An 11,247-nucleotide genomic window follows, 5' to 3' on the forward strand; every position below is an offset into this window, starting at 1 on the left:
CTCTAACTATGATGTTAGTTAGGCCTGATCTCTCAGGCTCATAAAGACATATTTGCGGTCAACTATGACAGAAAAGAGACTTTCAAGTTTGGTTGAACTCAAATCAAAACGCAAAAAAGCATTGGATCTAAATAAATTTGTGAAGCGTTTTGCTGAGCAGCATGGAAATCGCCACATTCAGCTGTTATAGTCATGTTAACTTTATGTTATGCTCTCTGGTGAGCCTTTACAGAGCTGCTACATTTTGTTTTGGAACCAGAGAAAATCTGATATTTCCTTTAATAAAACCAAAAGTGTTAAAAGAAAATTTAAAAATGTGATAAATGTAAATCCTGCTTAATATGAAGCAGTGTTGTTTTCTTTTTCTTTTGTTTGTGTTCTTTCTTTTTTTTGTATATATAGTATGAAACTATCCAGAAATTACCTGTATGAACCTACTCACAAAATGTTTTGTTCTTTTACAGATTGGAAGCAAAATTTATTTTTATGTTGCTTCTTTTCAGATTTGTGGAGATTTTGATGTAACATACAGTGCCTGCTTTTTTGTTGATTTGTTGATACAGCAGCTCTATCTACAGCATATTAACATGCATGAAATGTCTCTTTCATGTTGCCTTAACTGCTGTATGTCAAGTTACTGAGGAACAAATGGGGTAAATGTGTGTTCAGAGTCAACAATACATAGATGTCCGGTACCTTGTTTGGGTGCCTTTACATTTATTTCTATTGTGTAGTAATGCTCACTTTAGTACAGCTCAGTCCATACTGTAGATCTCTGATGGGAAACTTTTTCTTTCTATAGTTTCTTCTTGGTCAAATGCTGCAAAGCTGCCTCTCTGACAGTCAATCTCACACATCTGCGACTCAGCACCTGTGTCTTACCTTAGTACCTTTCCTGTGATAATGCCCCTCTAGAAGTAGTGTTATCATTCTTCTATCTCCTATTAGGTGAGATCTCATTGTACGATGCATTTCTAATATAAACTGCTTCACATGAAACACATATTGTACATACTATTCTCACCAAACTGTGATAACTGTGATTAAATTCAGTGTAAACAAATGCCATATGTTGCCACCCCTCAAAAATTCCTGCCCCCCTCTCGCCACCCCATAAATATTTTTCTAGATTTGCCCCTGCCGGCCAACAACCCGGTTGAAGATAGATCAGTTGTGGATTAACCAATCTATCTTCAACATATGACAACCATCACCAAGACTTCTATAATGCGGTTTTTCTGGCTTTGGTTATTAACACGGAAGCAACAGTGACTGTTGATGCATAACGTCCACACTTGCACGAAGCCAGCCAGACACCCACTCACACATACTAGGTCTACAACTTAAGCCCGAGTGTTGTAAAAACACCAACATAAAACAATACAATGTAGAGGCAGACAGGCCTTCCAGTTGAGGAAGTGTTGTGGTAATTGGCAATTAAATGGAATAATGTAAACAGATGCAAAGCCCCATCATCCACCGCAACATATTTTAGCAAAATATTCTAACATAAATTCGCCAAATATAGGAGGAACATCATAGTTCTTTATTCTTTCATCTCCAACTTTGACTTCCCCCTCAGGCGGTTAAGAAAAATCCCTAGAAAAGCTGCCCCTTCTTATAAGCCGCATGGTTCAGAGCGTGATAAAAAGGTACATGCTTATAATCCAGAAAATACGGTACATAGTTCTGATTAAATAAAGTACATTTACTAAAACAATGTAAAGTAAATGAAAATATATTGGATGAAAAAATTTGACATTTTGAACGAATAAAATAATAAAAAAATGTAAAGTATAACATTTTTAACATTTAATAACTTTTAAAAGCATAGGTTTGCTTTTCAAAAGTGATAGCCCAAGACCCTTTTGGAAGGTCAGAGGGTTGTAAGAGGCACAATTTAAAAACAACAATAATTTAAGCCTAGCACTTTACAGGTCTTATTAGGCAGGAAGAAAAAAAACATGTGGAACCCAAGTTGGTGTCATAGTGCAATCACTGGCAGAAAATAGATCAGTACCACCCAAACCACTGAGAGCATCAACCACGCCCAAAACAAATAGGGTTTGAATCACCAGTATCAGACTGAGTGAACTGCGGCTCCACTCTATCTGGCAACAGCAAACATTTACACTGCCAGAATTCTGAGCTCGTTCCATGAGGTCATGGAAAGTTATTCATTCTAGCTTCCTATAATCCTCTCTAAAATGCCCTGATAAGAATGAAAATAACCAGAATAATCAGATCATCCAAATGGGAAACCTACAGAAGTTGAGTAGCTGTTTTTACATTTTCAAACATGCCACCAATATTTTAGGCAATATCCACACTTCCAAAGGGGCTTTAATGTTTGTTTACGCTGTTTCTGTAAAATAAAAAACAGTTTATGACTAGAGATTATAGAATACAATAAACATCAACCGACAAATGGTTAAAAAACCTGAAATAATAAATAATCACATTTGGTTTAGATTTCACCCACATGAACAATAATCCTTTGTTTACATATGAGGGCAGATATGTTGTGACTCCTTGTAATGATGTAACGGCACTATATTATGCACCTTATGACTATGGATCAATGGGAAAAGAAGTGTGCTAATTCAGAAGTTGTCAGTTTGATTCTAGCTTCTTGCACTACCACATGTCAATTTATCACAGTGTTTACAAGTGTATAAATATGTGCGTATTTGCAAGTGAGACTGTGCAATTGTTGCTCTTATCTCGAGTAATTTAAGTGGTCAGCGTTAAAGCTGTAAATGGCAATATAGTGATGTTTAAAAGTATAATGTTCTCTTCTCAAGTTATCTTAAAATGTACTTTTATTCAACAATAGCAACAGAAAAAATAACTTTTAACTTAATACTCTGAGCTCTGTGAGTGCTCCCCTGGAAGCTGCAGCTGCTGCAGTGCATGCTGGGACAGCTGTCAATCTCAAGAACGGAAAAGTCTGTCACTACCTGATCTGTCGCGGAAGCATGATCGGTCTCGCGCAAGCGCCCTCATTTGCACATGCACATCCAGATATCGATCCGGGTCGCCCTCGATTTTATTTTGGTAAAAATACTTAAATGACGTTTATTCCTTCCCCATAACAGTAAGAGTACTAAAATATAATGTGTTAAAGGTTAGTAATATATTTTCTGAGAAAATAAATGCCATAAAATCATTTCTGTTTTATTACTGGTCCCTGCCGGATCTGCACTGTAAATGGGATCCTACGCTACTTCTTGAAGCTAACTTCTTTGGCTTTGGATTTAAACATAAATCTAGTCTTTTTGAGTTTTATGTTTTCGTTTTTTGTTAACCTTATGGTACATAGTGCAAGAAAGAAAGAAACAGCTAAAGTGCAGATAAATATGGTTTAATCATATTTTGCCAGACTGCTATGTGCATGTCTGATGATGACGTCAGAGAAGCTGTTTAACTAACAAAAATGTAAAAGGCATCGAAATTGTCTCACAAAAGTCATAAAACATTTTTTAAAGATGTGAATTAGCATTCTTTAGAGAGTTAAGGATAGAAATAAGTGACTTTAGTACCTTAATTACATTATTTATGTAAACCTGGATCTATATCTGTTCACGCATGCGGATCGTGCTTCAGGGACGAATCGGGTAGTGATAAAGTCTGCTCTGATGCATACTCTGTAAATAGGAAGGGGAACTTTGTCCGTTCTCCGTCTGCTGTTCTTGTGAATTTGAACAGTACTAGGGCTGAGGCTGATGACGTTTCACGAGCACATGAGAACGCAAAAGTACACAGATTGAGAAACAGCCAGTGTCTTTTCTCCAATTAAAACAGATTAAAGGTTTTATTTTTCTGAAATAGTTTGAGCAATAAAATATAAATTAGTTTACTACCACTTGGGCATGCATACTGTTTTCAAAAACATTGTCAAAGAGCAGGTTACTCTAAGGAGCTTAGTGAATTCCAGCATGGAACTTTGATAGCACCGTATTTTCGCGACTATAAGGCGCATATAAACGTCTTTTTTTCCCCTCAAAATGTGCGGCGCGCCCTATAGTGCGGTGCGCCCTATGTGTGTTGTTACTGCGGACGTTGTTGAGACCACCATGACAACGTTAAAGGGGGAAGTGTGGGCGTGGATTGTTTAAAAAGAACAGGTATGTGCTTTATGCCGAACATTGTTATTAAGGCAAATGAAAAGGGCTGGATGGATGAGGAGATGGTGAAAGAGTGGCTGAGGGAGGTGTATATAAGGAAGGGGTTTCAGGGGGTGTCCTGGGGGTTCAGGACTCTGGTAGTCTATCAGGGTTGTGGGTCCTGGTTGGATCTCTGTAGCAGAGGTCGGGTGTCTGACTGGGATGTAGGCCTGGAGCGGGGGTATCTTGGGGGGCCTTGTTGCGGTGGCTCTAGCCCTGGGCTAGGTGGCCGGTCTCCTCAGACATGGGTTGGGGTCTGGGCCCTGGGGTCTGGGTTCTGCCTCTCAATCCCGGGGGAGGTTCCCCCCTACCTTCTTCCCCCCTGTGGCCCTATGGCTTCCTGGGGGCCCTCTGATGTGTCCAGGTCGAGGGCACCCTGGCTCTCATGGCTTGTGCTCTCGGCCTGTGTCTGGGGTTGGTGCCCGGTTGGTCTCCCTGGGATTTTTTACTTCAGTGGCTGCTGTGGGACCGGGTCTAGGGGCGCTCTTTGCCTTCTTCTGAGCACTGGGGAGGGGGACTTCGGCTGGTGGCCCCTCTGCATCCTAACTGAGCACAATCTGGAAAATCAGGGCAGCGGGTTCTCATTCTTTCACACACGCACACACAGTCAGTTACTCTGACATGCAGCTCCGTAAGCTTCTGTACAGCTGCTGCATAATCCTGAGAAGCTCACTGTCATCACCGCTACTGGTTGCTGTTGCTCTTGTTGCTTGTTTGTCCTTTTCATTTCCCTGTGCCCTTTTGAAGGAGCTCCTATAGGCTGTCCAGTTGGATTGCCCACAAGAAACTGTTTCTTTTTTTTTAAACATAGTAGCTGATTTTATGGTTTTGTTGTCTTTTTTCTCTTTCTCTCTTTTTCTTTACAAATGAATAATTTCTTTCCTTTCCACTGCTTTTCTTTCTTCTGTATCTCTGTCCGGTTTGGCATTATTGGTCACGTTTAAATTTGAATAGATGAAGTAGTTTTGGGTAATCACAGGGTGCTTCTCAACAACAAAGCATCCCTTGGCAAAGCAAATTTGTTGAATATAGCATGGTACTCAGATTTCAGTTCTCCTGCCATAATACTGAACAGACCAAAAATAAATAAATAAATACAATTCTGCCACGCTTATCCCTGCTGGGATCGTGACGGGTGCTTGTGCATATCTGCAGCTGTCAATGGGCGAGAGGCGGGGCACACCCTTGAAAACACAGAGACACAGGACTAACAACCATTCAAGCACACAAGACCTAAGGAGAATTTAGAAAAGCCAATTAACCTAACAATCATGTTTTGGACTATGGGAGGAAGCCAGAGTACCTGTAGAGAACTCACGCGTTCATGGGGAGAGCATTGAAACTCCATGCTGAAGCACTGTATGCTGGGAATCAAACCCAGAACCTTTTGGTGCAAGGGCTTTACTAAAAATCTAAGTTCAAATTCCTCCCTGATTTAAATACTAAAAAGCCTGCACCTCGCTTAACAATCATACAATGATTCAAAATAGTATATTTAGCTATTTTTTTCATGTTTGTTGCAGACTAATATGGTTTGTTAGTACCTTCCTAGCTCAAATGAATCACATTTTAAATAACAAATGCTTTAAAAATCTAAACAAGCAAGCCTAATGTAAGACTCAATCATTTACATTTTTGCACATTTTACCAGTGCATTGCTCAATTTTAAAAGTAAAATATTTTTTTTTTCTTTCCCATACCTGCCCTTATAATTGCCTGGCATTGGGACTTGTTAACCTTGAAACTTTGTTAAGTCTGTACAACTATTGATACATTAACAAGAGAATATGGGTGACTGCCCATAAAAATGAATCACAAAAGACCAACCACAAGTGTATCTAAAAAACCATAACAGATGACACAAAAAGGTGAAAAAATACACATTTTGTCTAGTGCTTCGAAAAAGGACATGATGTGGAATCTAATCTAATCTCAAACACCAACACCTCATCCAATGTTACAGAAGGAGTGTTGAATTTATGTTTTTGAAACCCATTGCTTATGTTTCTGGTCTATAAAGGTTTATTTTCAGAAACATTACTGACAACATATGTGTTGCTGTACCTGACTTCATTGCTTGACATCATATGCTTCATGAATCATTATTCAGCAGGTGGGATTTTGTTTTATGACTGAAATGGGCCACTTCGTCACAGTTTACTGCAGGTAATCTAAATGTTTTCTTTCTGTTTGTTTAGTGTTTGAAGGTTGTGTTGAAAGCTGCAGAGTAAAATTTGGAAGCAAACTTCCAGGAAACATTGTTTTTAGAAAGCTTTTATGATATCTCTATTCTTTTCTGCAGTGCATGTGTTTTTGCCAGCTAAACTTTCTAATCTAACAGTTTTACTTCTGCAAATATTATTAAAAGTTTATATTATTAAAAGGTTATTCTATTGCTGCATTTACCTACATAAACGTTTATACTAAATCAGATTTCGATCTGAGGGCAAAGTCTTGATATTTTATGTGAATGTGCATGCATCATTAAGAACATTCAAATGAGCATGAATCGAAACATGAAGAAAAAAAATAATATTTTGTGGAGAATTTCTCTGTAATATGTGTATATCATTTGTACTGGGATAAGAGTGTCAGCTTCTGTTTAAAGTTCCTTTTTCATCAATGGATGTATACAGTATTCTGCAAACCTAATGACATAGTTGCCCAAAGTGGTAAACTAATTATTAGCTGTAATGAAACCTACTCTAAATATTTAACATGCCGAGTGTTAGTAAATCTGTTGTATTGCAGAGAGCATCTGCATTGCAAATAATTAAAAAGCCCTGTTTTGGAGTCATTGTTCGAATATTTGCATAGTACTTACAGTGATTATTTAGCTGTGATGGGTGTTTAACATTTATGGCATCTTCAATATGCTCATGTCTATACCCGATAGTTTGAAGAGAATTCACTTAAATAATGTGAGGAACCGCTGTACCGGAAGGCTATTTATTTAAAACTTTTTATTTTCTGTATTTTAAATAAAATGAAAACCAGAAAAACTGGGTTGAGGTGTTAAAATGCATATTTGGGGGTAAGGAGGCAAGGAGGGATTTCTACAAACTTTCCATAAAGAATTATTAAAGGTGTTTGCTTCCTAATAATCTGATCATTTTGAACAAAGACAGGTTTTATTTGACATACGTACACAGTGAACTGTTGTCATCACATCCACCAATGTATTTACGAGGATCAAGACATACTGCTAGCCTCTATTTTTACTAAACACCACACAGGACAACGCTTACAATAAAAACACTTCTTGACCTTTGGTATAAAGTTTCCACTGTACTCCAAAGTGGAATAGCTTTTATTTGTGGGTGCTGAGTCTTTGTTTTTTACCACAACGCTTCCTCAAAGTCTCCCTTTGTACCTTTGAAGACAGACTGAAGGTCTTACATCCAGAGTAGACTGAGAATGAAAGGATGAACTCTGGAAAGAACTTGAAAAATGTCAATTTTTTTCTTCTGCTTGGGGCACTTAACAACCCATTACATGCTCACTTACTGCAAATGACATCGTGCTACCCTCATGTGGTTCACTGGAACAGAACCGAGTACACAAGTGGCAGGTCAGCGCTTCACCTGAGGCTCTCTGCCATCTCAGATGACCTTCAGAACCTCAACACCAGCATGCCATTGACCAGACAAGGTGCAGCGAAGAGAAAACGCCTTGCTATTTAAGGTGTCTCAGACTTGTTGACTGTGCACTGAAGGTCCAGTGGCAGAGGTCTTTTTAATAAGGTTTAAAGGTCAGTAGACTGGTGTTTTGATTGTGTTTTGCCAATGTGTTCCTGGGAGTTAATGGTTTATCCGAGCTTCAAGGTGCTAAGTGAACCAGATCCAGCTTGGTTTTGCTTTGCTCCATCAGAAACATTTCAGCTGTGATTTTACAGATACCGGATTTAATCCTTTTAATTTGTTTGAAAATAATTTTAACCTCATGGAAAATCTCTACCAAAACAGTTTTTTGTTCTTTTTAATTTCACACAAGAACACACTCTTTAAATCATCATTAGACACAAACCTAAGAGACTGTCTTTCTGTCCTTGTGGCAAAAATATCCCACATATCCTCAGAGTTAGAACTGTATAAAGACTTTTTAAGGTTAAAGCACATTTTACAGACCAATTTTTTTTTTAAATATTATGCAACTGAAATCTTAACTAGCTGTTTAAAAGTAAGATCAGATTTCTCTGTGAAACATTAGCACCAGCTACACTTATCACCTAGACTCTATCTTGTGTTCTAAAGTGTTCCTACTTCTCATACAGTAGTTCAGATTACTGATCTGCTCACTTGTTGTGGCTGATATTTTCTGCCTCAGTGACCACATTCACATAGCCCCACCTAATTTTAGTAGTTAAGGGGATTTTTTTTGTATTCTAGAACAATATATGAAGTTGCTGAAATCAGATTTTAAATTCTTTCACTTCCTAGTTTGCATCATTTTCATTCATTAAACCTGCAGAATTGCCTAAAAACAGCAGATTTGCTGCATTGCTTCTTACCGTGTTGCACAAGGAAATGAAGAGCTGGCTGCAGGACTTTCTGTCCTTGGTTGCAGAGCTTCTCTGAACAGTCACCTGCAGGAATGAGCCGTCTCACACGTCACAGCAAAAACTGAAGATTAACACCTCCCTTCAACATCACATGATGTTTGTTGGGCAGGTGTCAGTCAGAGTGGGTAAGGATAAATGTTAGCCTTCAAGATACTGTTATGGGTCTGTGTGCATGCAGGCTGGTCATATCAAAAGATTTGTTATATGACATCTTAAGAACATCTATTTTATTGACCACATCTACTCCAATTAATACACATAATATTTAGACATTAGGGTCGACTTTGTTGAAATAGTTTGAACCTAATGATTTGTTTTCTATACTGTTTATGCAATTGTTACTTTATTTGAAAACCATCACACTGGTCAATTTTCCCAAGGTAATTACAAGAATAATGCACAGGATGGGCTTTTTTTTTTATTCTTTGTGTTGAATTAGTTACATCAGATAACTTGATCAACACTTCGCTTCGCCTTTTGTCCCTTTCCTTCAGAGTATTCTGGTATTCCCTGCTTGAAACTCCATAGAGAGGTCAGCAAAGATAACTGCTCACTTACCTTTAGACTGTGCTGCAAAGAAACTCTGCTTATTGTCTGAAACATAAAGCCTCACTGCAGTTTCAAGACTAGAGATAAGCACATTTTCTGCTGCTACAGGAAGAGACTTAGACTTAGACAACATTTATCATCATTTTGTATACACAGGGTGTATACAACACGTAATTTCTTTTTGCACAGCTCTCATGACTGTTCCATTTTCTGAAAGTGCAGCAGTAATCAAATGTGAACATTGTGGGAGAAAAAAATTATATGGTCAGATTGATGCAGAGTCTGTGACATGATTTAGAGTTTTTTCAACATGCAGCTGTCTAATGGCGGTGGGGAAGAAGCTGTTTCGGAATCTGATGGACCTGCATTGAATGCTGCAAAGTTTCTTCCCAGAGGACAGCTGGGAGAACAGTCCATAGTGGGGGTGTGAGGGGTCATTGATAATGTTACAGGCTCGGGACACGCAGCAATGGGATGAAAAGTCTTTCATGGAGGGAAGAGGAGTCTCGATGATCTTCTCTGCTCTTCTCTCCACTCTCCTCACCTTCTTCCAGTCTGAGGCAGTGCAGCCTCCACACCACACAGTGAGACAGCTGGTCAGAACACTCTCTATGGTGCTTCTGTAGAAGGTCCTGAGGATGGGTGGGGGCAGGTGGGCTCGCCTCATACTCCGCAGGAAGTACATACGCTTTTGTGCCTTTTTGACCAGTGAGGTGGTGTTTACAGTCCAGGTGAGGTTGTCTGTATTGTACACCCCCAGGAATTTGGTGCTGGTGACCACCTCTACAGCTGAGCTGTTAATGAGCAGTGAAGCGTGGTTAGGACGATTCTTCCTCAAGTCAACGATGATTACCTTCATTTTCTCCACATTCAGGATCAGGTTGTGGTCTATGCACCAGTCCACCAGCTGCTCCACCTTCTCTCTGTAGTCCTGGTCATTGTTGTCTCTCTGCCCACCAATGTGGTGTGATCTGCAAACTTAACAATGGGATTGGTGGTGAACCTGGGGACGCAGTCAAGTGTCATCAGAGTGAACAGCAGGGGGTTCAGTACAAAGCCCTAAGGGGAGCTTATGCTTAGAGTGATGATATCAGAGGTGTTCTGTCCGGACTGTCTGAGGTCTGTTTGCGAGGAAGTCTAACAGCCAATTTCAGAGGGGTGTATTGAAGCCCAACCGATCCAGTTTTCAAATCAGATGCTGTGGAATGATTGTGTTGAAAGCTGAACTGAAGTCCAGGAACAGCACCCGCACATGGGTGTTCTTCTCCTCCAGATGTGCTAGGCTCAGATGAAGAGCAAAGGAGATGGTGTCTTCAGTGGAGCGGTTTTATCAGTAGGCAAACTGGAACAGGTCGAATTTTGTGGGAGACTGGAGACGACATGCTCTTTAACCAGCCTTTCGAAGCACTTCATCATGATAGGAGTAATCATGACAGGCCGGTAGTCATTGAGTGAGGTGACCTGAGGCATTTTTGGGACCGGGATGATAGTGGCAGACTTGAAGTGTGCTGGCACAATGCATTGATCCAACCAGGTGTTGAAAATGTCTCTGAGGACACCAGCTAGCTGCCCTACACACTCCTTGTATACCTGCCCAGGTATGTTATCGGTGCCTGGATTGACTCTCCCCACAGTTTTCCTCACTCCATCTATGTCAAGGTTGAGAGCCTCCTCCCCCTGGGGTGGAAGGGCTTTCGCTGCTGGAGTGCTGTTTAGAGACTCAAAAGATTAACTTATTGTGATAACAACAGAGCCACATACATATCTGATTGAAAAAGGAGAGAGTTATGGTTTCTGTTCCAAGTGTTGGACGATGACACAGGTTGTGCTTATGCTATTTTCTCATCCGTGTGATGAGCAGATAGCATAATGCATTGTCTTGAAAGAGATAGGTGCAAGTTCAAGAGTTTTTGCAGATGTTTGCCCCCTCTGGCAACTAAAATGACATCAGTCTTGTGCACAAACAGAGTA

At 39.8% G+C, this 11,247-nt stretch overlaps 1 protein-coding gene across 1 annotated transcript in view; it reads right to left on the reverse strand.

The window, feature by feature from the left end:
* The window catches only part of LOC107090224 (inward rectifier potassium channel 16-like), a 15,675-nt gene extending 6,918 nt beyond the window's left edge, over nt 1-8,757 (reverse strand). The window contains exon 1 of the mRNA XM_015383491.1: nt 8,677-8,757. The gene's annotated coding sequence lies outside the window, so the exon portion shown is untranslated. The remainder of the gene's footprint in view (nt 1-8,676) is intronic.
* Nucleotides 8,758-11,247: the final 2,490 nt, after the last annotated feature.

The sequence above is a fragment of the Cyprinodon variegatus genome, unplaced genomic scaffold (genome assembly GCF_000732505.1).
Source record: "Cyprinodon variegatus isolate N-32 unplaced genomic scaffold, C_variegatus-1.0 Scaffold286, whole genome shotgun sequence".
In the NCBI taxonomy this organism is placed as follows: domain Eukaryota; kingdom Metazoa; phylum Chordata; class Actinopteri; order Cyprinodontiformes; family Cyprinodontidae; genus Cyprinodon; species Cyprinodon variegatus.